The following is a 17,484-nucleotide window of genomic DNA, read 5'->3' as shown; positions in this document are numbered from 1 at the left end:
AACATGAAACAAATAGCCCACGCAGAGGATGTGGTGTAAAACATCGAGATAAGGAGCGCAAGTCTCGCCACGAGAGCCCTGGTTTATGTTTACGTGTGTGGAATCTGGTAATATACGGAGTGTTTCCCCCATTTGCTTGATTTTTGTCCTTTTTTGAGCCAACAGAGCAACATTAAGAACTGGAGAAAAGATAAGGCGAGTCAAAATGTACGTCACATGACTGAACTTGATGCCATCCATCCATTTGAGGAAAAATCCTGTGCTGACATTATCTGTAACTCACTGTGTGTTTTGTTTATGGCCACTCACACATATGAACAGCCGCACCAAATCTTTCCACTGAGCGGCAAGCAGAGAAGCCATGTTGTGAAGCAAGGGCCCTTGAGACTGTGTAATGTAGTCAGTACTGTCATGCCTTTGATGCCATCATATGCCACTCCTCCTCTCTTCTCTGGGTCTTCTGACAGTGACAAAGGGGATCGGCAGCAGTGTGTTATCACTGTGCAGCCGCAGTAATCGTATTATTTAGTAATCTTAATTCTGAGAGGCTGACCAACAGTGTGAACAAAGCGGGGCCTTGCTAAGCCCATCAGAGTGCTCCCATGGAGCAGAGGTCTTTTCCTGCTCCACGGCCCCTGTAGGCCCACGCACTCCCTTTTGCCTGTCTGTTTCTCACCCTCCCTCCTCTTTGCATCCTCCTCTCTGTTGCTTTCTGTCTCACACTCTCTGTCTCCTCTCTCATCCCCCTTCTGCTCTTGTTCTTCTGTCTCCCGAATGTTTTTCATTTTCTCTCTCTCTCTCGCTTTATTCCTTCCTTTTTTTCCCCCCCCCCACCCTCCCAATCTTTCTGTCTCTGTAACGCTCTGAGCTGGGAGTTTGTGTAATGGCGTTATTCACAGTTCATTGGTCTGTTTGAAGGGACTATCTTGATTGAGCGTCTCCTGGTGCAGGGCCTGGTGACTGTGGGAGTGTATAAAGATGTGGATGTGTCCACGGAGATAGATGGGCTTAGTAATATGCAGGACATTGCTGAGGCTGGGTCTCAGGATAGGGTTTCATCCAAGGCAACATAGAGTGAGATAAAAGGAGGCTGGAATGATATGCAGTTGGGGTGTAATGCTCAGGGCATTAGACGTGAAATGGAGGCAACAAAGAACTAGTCAGGGAATCAGAGTCATTCTCATTAGCCAGTTCACCCTCTTCAGTTTGAGCCCCCCATCCCCTTTTCCATCTCATCCTAATGAATGCAAGTACACTGACACAGAACCAAAAAACTGCTCTGAGAAGCAAAAATACTCACCACTAATTAGTTCAAATTAACCTCAGGACCAATATGTAGGCGTGCACAGACACACACCCCTCCACACAGACACACACACAGAAAGGCACCTCCATCGCCTCTCTCTGACACTACTCTGATGCGGTTGTAAGCTTGGCTGTAAGATCAAAATCTCAGTCTTTGGCAGACACACACACACACACACACATACGCAAACACACACACATGCTCAAATTGCCCGGAGCAGAGGAAGCACAGGAAAGCAAATCCGCTGTGAAGACACTATAAAACCAACACTGCAGAAAGACAGACCACGTCTGTGTTTCTGCATACATGAGCTGAATACACCAAAACGACATGCAGTGGACATGTGAGAATACACGCACATACACACATAAAGAGAGAGAGAGTCCTACTTACAGAATGAATCAGACGTTATCAGAAGTGCTGTGCCATATTATCGCTGTAGTAGTGAGTCAACACAGGCATTGAGATCTGAGACCACAGAGTTTTTGCACATCAGCCGAAGGGGGGAAGTCGGGTGGGAGTCAGAGGGGTTCACACTGTGTCATTGGGGGGTGAGGACATATAGAGGGAATCTAGAGGATTCCAATGTTTATACTCAGATGGAGAAAATAATCCCGTTGGGTCAAAGCAAGAAAAATCAACAATTGAGAGAGGGAAGGTTCAACTCTGTGTACAAAGAGAATGAGGGATCGACTGGGTCGGTGTTTTTCTTCTTTCTGTCTCTTACTTCAAGAAAAAAAGATAGCAAGAGTGCGTCTTGACAGGTGAGAAAAGGAAAAGGGTGAAAAATTAGTCAATCAAAATGGGGCTCCACCTTTTCTTTATGCTGTCTTTTTCTGCTTTCCTCTGTGTGCCCACTTCTTGTTATCCTCGGGATTGCGGTGGGCCTGGGAGCAGAGGAACGCCAGCGTCAGAAAACCAATCACCTCGCCAGACGACAAGAGAACATAAAGGAGTAAATGACAAGCAGATGAAGGGGAGGATTTCCGACACCTGCTCTCTCCCTCTGCTTCTCTGCCTGCCTGCCTCCCTTCCGCTCTCTCTCCAACCTGTATTTCCTTTCTAGTAACAGCCCACACCCTCCCAGCCTGTATTTTCTTCAGTGCATGGGCTTGCCACAGTACTGACTGAGGTGGGTGCAGATGGAGTGAGATTCTCCAGAAGCTACAAACACAGGGGTGCTCCTCTTCTTTCTTTCTGTCTCGGCTTTCTTTCCCTCTCTCTGTCTCTTCCTCACATACTGCATAGAATGACAATGAATCGCACGCTGTCTACTGTGCCGGCAATGGATGTCTGCCGTGCCGGCAATGGATGTCTGCCTGGCTCTGTGCCTGACACTTGGAATAGGCTGCGTACCCGTCTTCCTGTCTATCTTCCCGTCTGTCTGTCTGTCTGTCTTACCAGCCTCAGAGCTTGTCTGTCATTCAGTATAGCTGTCTGTTTACCAGGCCATCTTTCAGTCTGTCTTTATGCCAAACACTGAGATACAGACCAGGCAGGTGCAGGGGGGACATAACCCTACTCTCCTGCTCAAGTGCCCCCCCTGGTGTAAATCCTGACCCCTCCCCTGCCCATTGCGTAAACTAGCCTCCGACACAGCACAGACGATTTAGCAAGACAGTCTCTAGGAGGATTTTGAACAATCCTAGTTAATTCTCTATTTTTCTTTTCTTTCCTTCTCTGCCTATTTCTCTTACTTCTTCGTTCCCTCTCCACCTGTTTCCCTCTATTCTGTGCTTTTTCTCTCCTTCTCCTCTCCTCAGTGCCCGTCTCCTTGCTCGTTATCTATTCTGGACAGTCTGTCCCTCCTCTCTCTCCATCACTGAGGGAGGATGAAGAAGAATGGTGCAGCTTCATAATGTATTTCTCCGCAATGTGTGAGAAAGATGGTAAAAAGGAAAGGGGGGAAATGTAGGACAGAGAGAGGGTTTCTTTAAATTGTTCCAAAAAAAAAAAAAGTCCTTTTCCCCCACAGCAAATCAGAAGAGAGAACCTCTCGAGGGGTGATTTTCAATTACTCGCTTTTGCCCACAAGCCAATCTGGAGAAGTGGCCCAGCTGTGAGGTGTGCACAAAAGTGTCGTAATCTCGATAGGATATCCGGCCGATAAATCCGGACATGTCCGAAAGCTCCATACCATTGCTCAAGCATCACTGCAGCCTATTTCATTTCAAATGAAGTCCAAGAAGCACAATCGTACGGTCAACAACTTGATTGGTTTGTTGTAAGTCAACTCCCCTGAGGCTTGTCAAACTCGACTTTTCTCTGCTTCCTGTAGACGGCTTCTGGTATCACAAGCTTGTCTGGCCTCAACTCTGCAGGTGCAGTCCTCGCTGGAGTAGCTCGAGCTGATGGCTGGAGATGGTGGTGGCGGTTAGGTGTGGAAAGCTAGTCGCTGGAGGGTGTGTGTTGGCTTCCATGCTGCCCATTTGGTGTCCATCTCTGCAAGTCTTCAGATCTGGAAGAAGGGAAAGAAGAAGAGAGGTGGGAAAGTAGAGAGGAGAGAGAGTGAGAGTGCATGAAAGGTTAGCATGGTGACATTTGTGTCACTCTGCCTTATCGCGTACGTCATTCTCCTCCTCGTCACACTCCACCCTGCCTGTCGTCCTGCTGTCTATTCTGTCCTTGTCACTCTTCCTCCGACTTTGCTGCTTGTTTGCTCCTTCCTACTCTCCACTCACTCTATGATTTGATCCTTTCAGTCTCTCCCAACGAGCTCATCTTCAAACACTCTCCCCTGCCGTCACATCTCTCCTCTATTGCCTCTATCCAATCTTAAATCTACACCTAGCCCGCTTTCATCCAATCATTTCTCTTGTCTTTTTCTTCAATTCCAAGTTACCTGTCTATCACACTCCACAGTATCCAAGACAAGAAGCATGTGAAGGAGCGTGTTGACGGACAGAGACAGACCTCTGACTGAATGTGCCTGAGGCATGTGGAGGACTGCAGTCCAGGCTCATAGCAGTGGTCAGGTACAAGTAGTCAGACTTGACTGGTGTAGACTAGGGTTGTCAGTTGTATTCAAAATTCAAACTAGCATCTGTCCAGCGTCTGTTATTATGTATAAGAATATCAAAATGTTGCAATGTGCCTTGTAATACTGCTGGGTCGTTCCTTAAACACACTGTCCGTCTGATCCACCATGCCCTGTTGCTCTCAGTAAACCGCGGTTGCTCTCTCTGCTGACATGAAAAGGAAATGAGAGACTTGAGAGCTGTGCTGAATGGATAATCATGACACCAAACCATCTCAGAGATAATTGGAGGGAGCATTCTGGATTCACTGAAGATGGAGAAATTGCGTAAAAAGATTGGGCAGTTTGCTAACTTTGTAAAATGCAACTGCTTTATCGTAACACTTGTCACTCAACTGAGACAGCTGAAGCGCCATGAATGAACGAAACAGTAAATTAAACAATGTATTTCAGGATGAAGCTACCTGGGTTTCAGTTTGATTTTTCACAAATTTTTTTTTTTACAGAAAAAGGTGACAGCCCGAGTATAAACATGCGTCACTTTTCTTCTCAAACTAATAATAGGGTTGCAATTGTCTGCTCATGTCTTGTTACAATTCAGGATGGCGGGATCATAACTTTGTACACTTTAAAAGTATTAACAAAGTTGTACTTGTTTGAGTGAAAACTGCACTTTTGAGTTTTACTATCCATACTTTTTCTCACAGGTTTCAAAGCAAATGCAAATCAAGGAATAAATTCAATTAGTCAGTAGTTATTGAGCACCACTGAATTGTCCAGAAAATAAAATAACATTAGAATATAAATGTATCGATGATAGAGATGCACAATGTTGATTATTTTCAACCAATACCAATAACTGATAATTACCTCCTTCACATGTCTGATGCTGATAATTTCACATTTTTGTATCTTAGAAAGATTTTTTTTTTCACGGGTGGGCACGGGTGCCCAAACTTTTTCTCTTGGACTGCCAAAACTGTATTTGTATTGCATTGCTTTGTAAAGAAGCAAAGTGGTAGTAGGATCCCAAGAGACTTTTTGCACAAAATCACTGCCTAACATGCTCAGACTATTAAATACAATAGAAGATTAGGGATCCAATATATTTTAAGAGCATTTCTACCTCACTAAAAATAACACTGTGTAAACAGTAATTTGTATTTTGACTTCCCTAAACCTAATGGTTTGCTCCAAAGCCCCCCACTTTGGGCAGACCCGTTAAAATTTAGGCCAACCCCACAATAAAGCTGTTTACCACCTAAGTGCTGTATCGTAGGCAACTGGACTTGTTTGTCACCAACTCCAAGTGCATAGATGCTGCGCTTCAGTGAAGTCAATACAGATAAATAGCTGAGAATAAAACATTCCCAATATCTGGCAGATAATTTATCTGTCGGATACAATCGTGCATTTCTAGAGGGTGAGAATGAGGATGTGAGAGCTGAGAACCATTCTCAGTTTGCCACAAACTGAATATAAATGTTTTTACACAAACTAATATTAGATTTGGGAGTAACAAAATAACATTTCAAGTCTGTAACTTTTCCTGGCAGCATTTGAGACCTCTCACAGGTCATAATGTAGGCATCTGATTGTGCTCTCTTGCATTTAATGTACGCAGTTAAACTTTAATGCCTTTTGGGAGCAATAACTGGTCAGATTAGGCTTATTCTTTGATAAATTATTCATCTCCATGATTAACATAGTCATATTTATGTACCTTTCTATTGTGCCAAGACATATTGTTACATCTCCTCACACAAACAATGCTCCAGGCAGACAGGTATGCCAGTAGATGACAGATGGCAAAACTAATGTTGGTCTGAGCTGAGACAGTCTTGGAAGCCTGTTGAGTTTTTTTTTTTTTTTTTATCTCCTAATAAATCATACCGCCTTTTGTCAACTAGATTGCCTGAACCTAAAAATAGCAGCAGCATGTAAGATCTTTGCTACCCAACAGGTAGTCTTGCCTCTGTTACTATGCAACAGTTTGCACCTGTTGAATATATAAAAGTCATTTTTGAATTTTGATCAAAAACCTCACAGCGGAATGATGAATACTTGCCTAATTCAGAACAGCAGGAGAAAGCGAGCATTTATTTAAAAGTAGATGTGAACTCAGAGCGGTGCAGTGACAATAACTCCGCTTTTGACAGAACAAAATTAAATCATTAAATAGGCTTATTGACTCCATCCTTTATTCCGTAGCCCAGTGAGGTGATGGTCCATTTAAAATGAAACATTAGAGGTCATTCAGTGTATCAGCTCCAATCAATACTGCTGTGTGGGTAAATGTGACCCCCTTGTGACACCCATATCCTCATAGGACCATTTAGGATGAGGCCATGTGTGTGTGTGTGTGTGTGTGTGTGTGTGTGTGTGTGTGTGTGTGTGTGTGTGTGTGTGTGTGTGTATGTGTGTGTGTGTGTGTGCGTGTGTGTGTTTGTGTGTGTGTTGACTCACTGACTTGGTTAGTGCCCAGTGCCTGTGTGTGTGTCTGCCTGTGTGCACAGCCTTTGTTGGCATCATCTGCATGCTTTTGTGTCACACGTGTGAAAAGATGGAGGTGGGTGTGAATTGGTGTGCAGAAGGTATGTCAGCAAGGAGTGCAAAAATGGAGGTGTGTGTAAAGCTAGTGACAATGCCTGTGTGTGTGTGTGTGTGTGTGTGTGTGTGTGTGTGTGTGTGTGTGCGTGTGCGTGCACATGCGTGTCACAGCTGTCATGCCTGAAGCAATTAAACACATTGATCTCCATCATAACCTTCTGTTGTACCAATCCCACACACTGAGGCTGAACACACACCTCTGCCCTCTCTGCATTGTGTAACAGACGCACACACATGAAACGCTATCAAAATGATTGACACAGACACAGAAATAGCAATCCCTTCACACACACACATACTTTCACAGCATCTCCATTCATTGCCTGTTTCAGGAAAGAGACCCAAACATCTTCGGTGAGTCTGAATTCCAACAGAATGTAGAGAGAAGCTTGAAGAGACCGAGAGAGGGATGGAGGCGAGGAGGGGGAGGGGTGACACAGCCGAAGAGGGGGAGAAATGGAGAGGCAAAAAGGGGATGGGGGGAGAGTGGTGTGGGAAGCAACAAATTGAAGTGAGCCATTCAGATTTCATTCAAATCCATCAAACTGGACAGGCCCATTAATGTTTCGATGGAAAGCAAAAAGGATGAGGGGAGATGGACGCTGGATGAAAAGAGGACGCAAGAAGGGATGGAGGGATAGAGGGAAACAGGTGGGGGAATGGTAGAGAGGTGGGTTGGACAGGGTGAGTGGGTGAGAGACACAAGAAAATGAAAGGGGAAATCCCAGCAGCGGTGAAAATGCTCTGAACATAACTGCAGACTGAAGAAGAGGAGGCAGACAGAGAGACATAAGAAACAAGAAAATGAGAGGTGAAAGAGGAAAGAAAGGAGGAAGAGAAGGACGGACACTCACCCATTTCAGTGGGATCTCCACAGGCGAGCACAATCCCCGCTCTGTGATCCCATCCTGGGGAAAGGCGCAGCTAGATCCTGGAGCTCCCTCCACTGAATACCAATGGGGCTGCTATTATCAGCTCACACACACACGCTCACATACACACACCGGCACTGTGGAGGAAAAGGCACAAACATATAGAGTCAAGTCTGGTGTAGTTCTTTGAATTAGGAAATTAAAAAAGGCTGTTCAGTGATGCAAACAGCATATCACAATAGAAGAGACATTGCAGCACAACTGCATTTGCATTCCCTTCTTCCCCTCTTATTTTCTCTTTCTTCATGAAAAAAGCATCAGAGGCAGTGCACAAGCCAGAGGCATCAGTCCACACACACATACACATGCTCACACACTGGCATTTGCAGCCCATACAAATACTTACTGAGCAAATATTCAATCCCAGCAAGTCCCACAGCCGACTCTATTCTGGCTCACAGCTCGTCGGCTTCCGAGGATGTTAGAGAGAAATGAGTTGTCCGCTATTTTCCTTTCCCTCTCCGTGGGTTCCTCAAAGCAGTATCTGATGCAGAGATAAAAGGATATGAAGGCAGACTCTTCGCCCTTCCTTATTTTCTCCTCATATGCAGTGTACATCCAGTTTTTCTGTTTCCATTTGTTGATTCAGGTCCAATCCGTCCGCCTGCCTGTGGACTTCGCTGTGATTTGGCGACACGCGACGGCAAACTGCATTCACTTAGTCACCCTCCCCTCTGCCTCTCTCCGCTCTGTCTCTCCCCTTGCTCAATAGTATACCCGTACCTCCTTGGCTTTCTCCAATCTAATCAGCTCTCCCTCTCTCTCTCTCTGCACCCTCCCACTCTCTCCCCTCCCTCCCTCCTACTTCCCAACACCCACTCCTTTACTCTCTCGCTCTCCCTTTCTCTCTCTCTCTCAGTCTCTCTTTCTCCCTCCCTCCCTCCAAGGTATTTTTCTCAAAGATGAATATCTACTCACCCCCCCACCCCTCTCTTCTCTCTGTCAGTCTCTGCGATAAGCATTTAAAATAAGGGGAAAGGCAAAAAACTGGGCAAGAAGAAAACACACACTTTCTGAAACACACACCCCAACAGAGAGAGGGAGTGAGGGAGTAATCATAGGGATGTGTTACATCCCCAGCCAGGGTATTCTACCCTGACAGAGTTTGACATGGCTACATGCTCAGGGTGATGAACGCCATCACAGCACCACGCAACTCGCCTCATACCCTATGACACACATCACGCACTAACACAGGATATAATGTTGGCAGTTAACTTTCTGCAAAAATAAACATCCAAGTGTGTTTGTTTCATAGACTAGGCATATTGTACAACTTATACAAAACCTGCCCTATCACGCCCATATTACATGTTTATCAACTGACTTTCACATCAGGAGGTAGAGGAGATGACGGTGGAGTTACAAGTAAAAAGGCAGCCAAAGAGGCAATTGCAGTTCAAGTCTGCATTTGGGCCTTTGTAAGTGTGAGAACACAGGATATTTTTGAGGAGACCTGGGGGCATTTCCACACATGTTTGTTGCGACTGAAACCGAAAATCTTTCATGAGAAGTCGGGCCATCTGCAGCTGTGTTTGTGGTGAGAGAATCGGGTTATTTTTAAGGATACCTGAGGATATTTGCAGCCATTTTTGTGGCAACCAGAGGAGATGTTTTATGCCAAAACACGATGTTTTAATAACCATAACAATAAGTGTTTTTTTGCGCCTAAACCTAAGATGATGAGAGAGAAATAGAACCTTGAACCTTAACAAAAGTAAAGTTGAAAAATAAAGAATGTTCAGCTTGAACTTATTGTTGGTTTTGCAGAAACATACTTAACAAAAATTTATTCTGGCAATTAGGTTGATGGATTTCAGGAAAAAAAAAACTGTGGCTGGACCTCGTCCTGGAATATTTAAATTTCCCAAACAAATGGGAGAAATTGCAGTTAAATTATCTGTGTTCACAGAGACGGATGATGCCTCACATCACTGATCCAAATTGTCGGTATTTGACAACTTGGGACCACCTTTAATACAAATTCAAATTGTGCTAAGAAGTACTGAAGAGATTTAAATATATCTGACAGAAATTTCCTGCTATAAAACAGTGATTACCGGATGACGAAAACCATGCCAGGGCACCCTGTTGATTTTCAATTTCACACACAAAACATATGAGTTTAAAAATTATGATGGCTTTGAGGCTCTAATATGCAGTTGTATAATCTACATGCTATAATGCATTTCTAAAAGTAATGCAACACTCCAAAAAGGTTCACTCTGCATAGTGGGCGCCATTTAAGTAAATGCAATACTTCTGCACTTAATTAGTTAGGTAAAATTAAGAAAGAGGACCTTTAACTGATTGAAGTACTTCTTCCAGCACTGGGCGAACACATGCACACATACTGTACACTCTCACATTGCTCAAAATCATCCCTCTTCTCACCAGAGCACCCTGACACTTCATGTGGGACTCCCTTGAATGGAGTTGACATCCTCCTCACTATTTATAATGTTCACTCATATAAGGCACAACTCCACAACAGCATGAGTCCACTGCAAGCCGACAGCAGTCTCCAGAGAAGCAGCTCACACTACATGATGTCACTGCCCAACTCCCATATCCCACTTCTATCACGCCACGCTGTCTCATCCCCCCTAACGAGACTGGGACGTTGGCCTTATGATGCCTTTGTTTCTCTCTGCTGGTGCTCTGGTCGGTCCAAGGAGCCTTTTCACTATAGAACCTTTCCCTAACCTTGCAGCTCCAGTGCTCACTTTAGCATTTCTTGTCCTCCAAGGCTATTAAACTTGCCACAGTGTGTTGAATCATTGATTTTGTCACTCTGTGCATGAGGTGGCTCTTTAATTGCTGGTGACAACACTGTGTTTCCTTACAGTGGTCTTTGTAAATAATGCTTTAAAAGATTTTTAGAGGAGGTGTGATGTTACAAGATTGCTATTAGAATTTAAATGGAAAAAAGGCAACTCAATTTGCTGTGCCTGTACTGATAATTGGTCTTTATTTTTTCAGTCCAACCGATACTTTAACTTAGTCTACACATAATATAAATGCACAGTGGCGTAATGTAAAGTTAGGGCCTATTTGTGTCTCCCATATTGACTAATACCCTCTGATTTGAGCCTTTGGATACATCAACTCAGGTTCGTCCACTAAGCTGTCCCCTAATCAAACAGGGAAGCAAATATAGTTTGTGACAATGCTGAGCTGTCTCCTCTGCTTTAGTCTCAAACGACCCCCCCACCCAATGCTTCATCATGTTTTCACCTATTCACTTTGCATCTCATAAAATAATGTGCATCTCAAGATGTCTTTGTCCAGTGGGCGGACAGTGCTGTAACACCTATTACTCACTCATGCTTGAGCCTTTTAGACTGCAGACATGTCACGCCAGTGGTTCCCTAAGGCCATGGCATTTTTTTTGTTTGTTTGTCTGCACAGACATTTGGATATGACTGTTTCTGCGTGCGTCCTACTTGCAAATGTAAGATTCTTTATTAGGCTCTGTGCACGTGGTGTGTGTGTTTGTGTGTGTGTGAGCGTCGGGATGGTTACGTACACAGCGTTACCCCCGGCTGCGACCCACAGCTGTAGTTTTCAGGAAGTCGGGAGGACTCTCCGTGCGCTGTCTCTCCCATTCCATCACACACACTGACACACGCCCCGCAGTCCCAGTGTGTGTGTGTGAGTGTGTGTGTGTGTGTTGTCTAATTTACCTCTGGTTTAATTTACCCCTCTCTTGGTTTTCAGCACTACAGGGTGACACTGAATCTGTTCTGTGAGAGTGACTGTCAGCGCATTTTACCTTAGTGTTTTTATGTCTAAACTATACATTGATAATCCAATTTATAGAAATGCAATGAGGCAATTTGACTTAATAATACTGGTAATTTTGAGCCTTATTGCATCCACTCGAAGTCTGCTGTCACTCTCTGTTTTACTCTCCCTCCTCTCTCTAAATATGCATTCAACAGCTGTCTCTCTCTCATCTCCATCCCACACCACTTTGCTCTTGACAAATTGATGTGGAGCGCTTTTACATAACAACTACGTATCACACACACACACTCGAAACACCATCCACAGCACAAATGTAAACCTTACTCAACCATTACACGCACACCTCGCTGCAGGTGTCGAGAGCCCAGTGTTTGCAATCGCGAGTGAGTGTTTCCTGACTTTTCTCTTTGTAGAACACAAATGTGGCTTCCATGTTAACTATTGCTTGGAAAGCATGCAAACGAGGGAGGGAGAGGGAGAGGATGACAGAGGGAGGGGGGAGAATTGACATTCTGCCCGAGCACTGCGCTGTGCTCGTGGAATAATGATTAGCTCCTCAGTATTCTAGTCACAAATGCTACACTATCAATGAGAGAGAGAGGGAAAGAGAGAGGAAGGAGGAAACACGAGGGAGGGGACACAGAGGGAGGAGACAAGCAGGGGGAGGTGTGGGGGGGGGGGGATGATGAAGAGGGAGGATGGAGAGGGGGCACGGGAGGAGAGGAGCACACAGTGAGAAACAAGGTGAACAAGAGAGCAAGGGATGAAAAAAGTGAGGGGTAATAGAGGACAAAACAGAGGAGTATAGTATGACATAAGCACTAAACGTACGTGCTAGTATGCTGCAGAATGTTCACACACACACACACACACACACACACTGATGCACACCGCACATGTTCACGTAAAAAAATGCATCAGTCAAACTATAAACTAAGCTCGTGCATGCACACAAACACTCTTGTGCACCGTCGCATCCATCCACGCACGCACACACAAACACACGTAGGGAGAAAAATACACCACTACACGCGTGGAGACTACTTTGTCAAAGTCACAGCAGGTACAGCCACCTCAGCAAAGAGAGAGACAGAGGCTATGTCGCAGGGGGGGAAGAGAGGGAGCGACAGAACGGGGTAGTAATGATGAAAAAAAGGGAGAAAGGAGAAAAAGAAAATAGGAGAAGGGCAGAGGGTGGAGAGGAAGCATGTGCAAGCAATAAATATGTAATCACAAGGCATGGAGAATGATAAATGTATACCATTACTTAAATAGGTCAATCATACATTAATAACCACAATATGATAATAGAGTTGGGAAGTCAGCTGTAGCCGACTGACTAAGTTTGCATAAGTGTGCTCACTTAGTCAAATACAAAGAACTACATCATGTTTTTGCACGCCCCCCTAACTCAAGACTTTCTTATTTTAATGCAGATCATCAAGAGAGAAGTGAGATGTTTTTCAATTAATATGGAAATATTCAAAGGAAAGTATTTTCTGTAATGCTACCTGTAGGGCTCAGCTAAAAGAAAATATGATTATCAATAAGTATAGTAGCATAGAAACAACAGATGCAGTCCAGGATACATTAAACTGATGGAGATTATAAAATACCACCTGCACCATCATGAGGACGAGACTTAAATGCCTTATATTCAAAGGATAAATTCCCCCCAAAATTAAAATAAAGTCATTATCTACTCAACCTTCTGAGAATTGAAGAGCCAGGTAATGTTGCGTAGCAGGATTTCTGGAGCTTCGCAGCAAAACAGCATTCTCCTTTACAAATGGAGTAGATGTGGACTTGTTTAACGTGTCCAAGAACAACCCATAAAATGGCTCCATACAAGCTCGTTCAGCGTGGACCATTAAGGGCGTAAAAACTGTCTCTTCAATTTGGAATGTCTGGGCTACCGAAGACCTGGATTACACTGTATAAACTGTATGGGGCCATTTTATGTTTGCTTTTAGTCGTTTTCTCTACAAGTCCCTATCTACTCCAGTTGTTACGACAAACACTGCTGAAACACTGTATTGTTGCGGAGCTCAAGAAATATTTTTTGGTCTATGAAACTTCACACAGCTTTCAATTGGCATAGGGGTGAGTAGATAATAACTGTATTTACATTTTTTTGTGAACTTATCTTTCAAATATACAGCATCTAAGCCTGGTACTTGTGATGTTGCAGGTGACACTGCATAATCTTAAACAGCCTAATGTCGCCTGGACTGCAAGTGGAAAAGAGAAAGGAGTATTTGTCTATTAGAGCATAGATAAATATGGATAACATATAACACACCCCGAGCAGGGGAGACCAAGGTAATTTCAGATTCTGCATACATCTTTGGTAGTGTATAAATATAACTTATTAAAACAATGTTTTCTCCCCGTATAGAAAACTGCATAATTTGTCTTGCAGTGACATATTGTGTAGCACTGCACATACTGCATTGACCTTAACATGATTCATCTTTTCCTTCTCCTGAAGCATAACTACTGGATGTGTGTGTCTCTGGTAAAATTTTTGACCTTTAACAGCTACATGATAGTTTTACTGTGATATTTATATTGCATCCCTTCAAAAATACTTTGCAGCATGTCTTGGGTTCGCTGTTTAAGGAGTGGATGAAATCAGCCCCCTCGCAAAGACTTGATTTGCATGAAATACTCTGGGCAAAGTTCATTACTGTAGCATATAAATATAGCATTTAATCCATTAAGACTGCTCTTTTAGCACTTGAAGACATTATACCACGCATGTATGTATGCAGAGATAACACCCTATCACTGCAATTATCATTGTTAGAAAATGGTTGCATGGTTACATTTTCAGCCTGTTTCACAAGTGTTAATAAAGTGTCAGCAAACAGAATAATCCATCATGTTACCGTGGAAACAAAGCTATGGCCAGCATCTCCACATTGCCAAGATGTCAATAAAAATGCCATCAACAAAGCATGACTTTATTTACTTCTCTTGAGACTCTGTGGTTAATGGGTACACAGTGACTCTATAGAAGTTTACTGTAGGTCTATGTTTTTTTTTATTTCCAGTGATTTACAATAATATACTTCCATCCATAACATTTTTAGTGTATCCTTCTGACAGATCATTATAGCATCACAGTGGACCATACTGCAAAAACGCAATCCATATTAAACAGGAAGGCAAGAGTAGTGATTATACGGTAGTGTTTCATTTACTCTTAGCATTTACAATTAGTACAACACTATAATTATAGTTTGGTGTTATTTTTGATTCTCAATCAGGGGTACTTGTGCCGCCGGGGGTAACTTTGCTATTGCCAGAGGTCAAGTGGGAAGAATGAGAGGTAGCACAACTAATTTGAAAAAATTAAATTATGATTTGATTGAGCAACAACACCAGAACATCTCATTGAGTGTCGGAAAACTAATTAGCAAACTACAGAAGCTGAAACAGTTATAGCCTACATGCTACAATGATGGATAAATTGTTGAAATGCTGAAAGCAATGGATTAACCTTGAACTGGTTAAAAGTGACAGATCGTTGAAATAGTTTCCAAAAAATGATTGATAACATAAAAAAGTAAATCAGGTAAATACATGGATAAATGGATTTAATGGTTGAATTAAGGGTTGCATCAATACACAGTTTTTAAGGTATACCATAAAATGAAAGCTATCACACTAAGTACATCTGCTTATCTATGGTAATGGATTCTCCCACATTAGTGTTAACTTAAAAAATAATATCTCAAGTTTTATGTTTGTCTGGACAAAATATTTTCCACAAGAAATATCTCATACTGTTGCAACCCTATTTGAAATAGCTAAAAAAAAAAAAAAAAAAAAGTGTGGATAAGAGTTTTAAACAATAAGATCAAATATATTATAATCTGGTAAAAAAAGCTAAAAGTGTCGTTCGCGAATTTAGGTTTTAAAAAAGGAAATGAATAAAATGTTAAAATACTTATCAAAGAAGACTGACTGATGATTAAAAAAGATTATTAAAGCTAGAAAAAAGCCTACTTAGCCTCTCTACACAAATAGATTACATTAATGGTTGAACCTGCTAATGGCTAACATCATAGCTAAATTGCTTAAGGTAACCTATTGAGTCAAATAGCTCAAAATATGGCATGAAGGATTAAAACCCTTAAAAACATACATGGTTAAGCTTAAGCAAAGCAACATTCAGGGATAAAAACTGTTGAAATAACTAAACCGTGAATGTTAAGATTTGCTTAGATTAACAGACTGTGTGGAGTGCTGGAAGTATTTAGCTAAGACAATTGCTAGTTAGCTCATGAAGAAACTGTTGAATTAACGCAAGCTAAAAGTATAGTTAAAAATGCTAGAATAGGGAAGCGGTTAAGAGCAATGTGGTTGAAAAAGATTAAAATGGCTGTCCGTATGCTAGCTAAAAGTAAGCTAGTTAGCATTAACTTATGGCTGAACGTCCATCTTGTGCCACCCGTACAAACATGACATAACGGCTTCTGACAAAACGGTTTACAGAAGTTAACACTGACCACAGGGGGGAAAGAAACAATTAAAAATATATATAAATTAAAAAAAGAACATTTAAATTCGAAATCAAGTTCCAACTAAACATGCGTGTCTACCTCATACGCTGCCCTGGTACTATTCTTACCTGGAGGTGTGAGCCAAAAAACGAGCCGGTGGTGTCCTCCAACTGCACGGGACACTGTGATGTCAGCGAGTTTAGTGCTGTAAGAGCTGAATATGCACATCCTCTCCTGAGGGTCACTTCACTATTTTTGGTTATTATGATATAACAAAAAAAATAATAATAAGGGGCGATAACCAAACGGATGCCCAGGGAGAGAGCATCTATTGAATGTGCTTGTTTCTCTCTCTCTTTTTTTTCATTTGGAAGAATTACATTTCTACATCTGATGGTGATTTTACAGCCGTATCTGCATAATTGTCCGTTTCATTTGGTTGTATTAAAAATAAATAAAAGCCCTCTTCTCTCTGGCTGCTTCTACAGCCTATCAATGCCATGAATAATTTAAATATGTAATTGCACATGCCAGCAAATACAGTAGTTTATATTCCTCTCAGCTGTGTGCACGGATGATTATAAATCATTTAAAGTATATTGGTTTGTGTCTTCGTCAGCGAGGTGCAAAACAGAAAAGCTGCTCGGTTCGCCTTGTCAGTTTTCAGTGAAAATCTTCAGCAAACTGAGGGTTTTTATCTTTTTTCTTGTTTCAAAGGTATCTTTGAAAGGTATCTTTAAAAGCAACAGCTCCCAAGGTAATGTTTTAACATCATAAATTATATTTTTGTCCAACATTTTACTGTACACATAATTGTTTTGGTTTAAATCATCAGGATTCAGTTTAGTTTTCCAAAACCAGTCAGCTACTTATTTCTGCCTCTATTTGCAGTTTTATTCATTTTCATACATCAAGCGCCGGCTGTATTTATTTGCTGACACTTAACTTAAATGCTCCATTTTCATTGTGATTATCAACAGAGAGCTGCTGAAATCAGCTGCATTTGTTTGACCGTAGCCATTCCTCATTTCAATATTTACAATTTGGTGTTTGCCGTTTAACAGCCAAGGCACACGGCAAGTAAAACCAGATCAAATCTGTCTGCTCATGTCTTGGCGTCGTGACACGATGTAAAAATCACATTTAAAGCCACAAGTGAAGATATAGACTGAGGAGGATTTAAATTACATTTAAATCTGGATTTCAAGACTCTGTATGACTGTGGGGAAAAGCTGCTTTGTTTATCCCAACCCAGAACAAAAGACAAATCCACAAGCTCAAGTCTGAGCAAAGGAACGAAAACAGCAAGACAATATATTGTCTTCTGTACAGCAAATAGACCATTAAACTGCAGTCAGACGGCTTCCCTGGAGCATGTGTTTCGTGATTTCACCTCCA

The 17,484-nt window shown here is 42.4% G+C and overlaps 1 protein-coding gene across 5 annotated transcripts in view; it reads right to left on the bottom strand.

Annotated features, from left to right (window-relative positions):
• The window catches only part of grik5 (glutamate receptor, ionotropic, kainate 5), a 104,854-nt gene extending 88,527 nt beyond the window's left edge, over positions 1-16,327 (bottom strand). For 4 of the 5 annotated variants that reach the window (XM_030393299.1, XM_030393300.1, XM_030393302.1 and 1 more), the window contains exons 1-3: positions 8,172-8,577; positions 7,748-7,902; positions 1,700-3,764 (exon numbers count right to left, since the gene is read on the bottom strand). The gene's annotated coding sequence lies outside the window, so the exon portion shown is untranslated. Of the gene's footprint in view, positions 1-1,699; positions 3,765-7,747; positions 7,903-8,171; positions 8,578-16,214 lie in introns of those variants that run through there. The other variant, XM_030393298.1, reaches the window with a different exon arrangement.
• Between the last annotated feature and the right edge of the window lie 1,157 nt (positions 16,328-17,484).

This window comes from Sparus aurata, chromosome 17, assembly GCF_900880675.1.
Source record: "Sparus aurata chromosome 17, fSpaAur1.1, whole genome shotgun sequence".
In the NCBI taxonomy this organism is placed as follows: Eukaryota; Metazoa; Chordata; class Actinopteri; order Spariformes; family Sparidae; genus Sparus; species Sparus aurata.
The sequence above is the reverse complement of the archived record's forward strand: the minus strand, read 5'-3'. Positions and strand labels throughout refer to the sequence as shown.